The following is a 1,577-nucleotide window of genomic DNA, read 5'->3' as shown; positions in this document are numbered from 1 at the left end:
GGGAATTTTATCCTGTTGCGTATATGATACCTCTGAAAACCACCTTTTGCGGGCAAACGTAAAACTATGTTTGATGACTTTTGAAACAGTTTTTAGCAGGGGTATGGCAGACACGGATCTTCTTGTCACTGGTAAAGCTAAGCTGTTCGGAGAAGAAGGGGGAGGGAGGTGAGAGACAAATATTTGGTCGAAGGCAAACATTTTCAAGTCATATTCAGGAGAATAATTTCTATTAACTTTCACTTTTCTGTCCACATTTAATCTCGTCTGTAATACTTTGGTTACTCTTTCTTACAACAGGAGAATTAACTGCCATGTGTACTTTTGTTGAGTTTGCGTACATACTCTCTGGAAATATATTTTTTTATTTCAGAAAACCCGTTGTAAACATTGCAATGTATAGCATGGAAGGATTTTTGCCAATACTGATGCAAGGAGTTGTGCTATTATTGACAATGACATGTGCTGCATCAACTTCAAACACTGACATCGCTGTTTCAATGAGGACGGGACCCGACGATCCACATGGTTGTCTTCTGTTTGTAATGCCGGGTACTGGAACAAGGTCAGTAATTAACTCGGTGGTATGTGTTCTGATGATGATGCAATGCCATTTGTCTGCACTGAGAAATACATTGTGTAAATAATCATAATCATACTCTGAGATATGAAAACTCCCATGCTCTAAACTGAGGCGTCTATAGATATCCAGGAGAAGGCAAGACCATCACCAGGATTAAATATGAAATCAAGTGACCTTATGCAAATTTCACTACAATTTATTTTCCAGGGTGTTTACGTGTTGTGATGGTTACTACAAGGATGATACTGCAACAATCACAGAAAACTGCCTCGGTATGTATCTTTTGAATTTTAATCTCTGCCTATTTTTCTGCAACTGTTCTTGTCTTGACATCCTTGCGTTATTGATCATGACCCAATTCATGCCATATGACCAAACTGTTTAGTTGGTAACATATAATATGTATATACTTATGTGTGCGTTATCACAGTGTCACTGACTTTACTCTTATACGTTCTATTTTGACTTCTTTTTGCAGAATGTCCTGACGGCTGGTATGGCTCTGTATGTAAGAATAAATGCAAATGTGAAAATGGCGGGACATGTGACAAACGTGATGGATCTTGTGAATGTCCTTGGCACTATTTTGGAGAAAAATGTCAATTTCCATGTAACTGTGAAAACGATGCACCCTGTTTGCCTAACGGCAGGTGTTCCTGTACAAATGGCTTTTACGGTACACGTTGTGAATTCAAGTGTTCATGTCCTCCAAATGCAGTGTGTAACAGTGTTAATGGAATGTGCATTTGTGAAGATGATTTCTTTGGACCTTCCTGTCTACCTTGTAACTGCTCGAAAACCGAATTATGTGACCCTTTCGATGGGCGTTGTTCATGTAAACCGGGTTACTATGGTGACAGTTGTAAACAGAGATGCACATGTTTTAATGGAGCCACTTGCACTAATGAAGATGGGACAGATTGTAAATGTACAGATGGTTGGACGGGGTCTGAGTGTACCGTGTGTGACACTGCCGCAAATGAAGCAACGTTCT

General features: G+C 39.6%; 1 long non-coding RNA gene across 1 annotated transcript; it reads left to right on the top strand.

Annotated features, from left to right (window-relative positions):
* The first annotated feature begins 411 nt into the window (after positions 1-411).
* On the top strand, positions 412-1,134 carry LOC139124644 (uncharacterized). Its single transcript, XR_011549998.1, has 3 exons — positions 412-565; positions 791-855; positions 1,062-1,134. It is a non-coding gene; the product is annotated as an uncharacterized lncRNA (long non-coding RNA).
* Positions 1,135-1,577: the final 443 nt, after the last annotated feature.

Source organism: Ptychodera flava, assembly GCF_041260155.1.
Source record: "Ptychodera flava strain L36383 chromosome 23 unlocalized genomic scaffold, AS_Pfla_20210202 Scaffold_24__1_contigs__length_23054250_pilon, whole genome shotgun sequence".
NCBI lineage: Eukaryota > Metazoa > Hemichordata > Enteropneusta > Ptychoderidae > Ptychodera > Ptychodera flava.
Note: the sequence above shows the minus strand (reverse complement) of the source record. Positions and strands in the feature narration are given on the sequence as shown.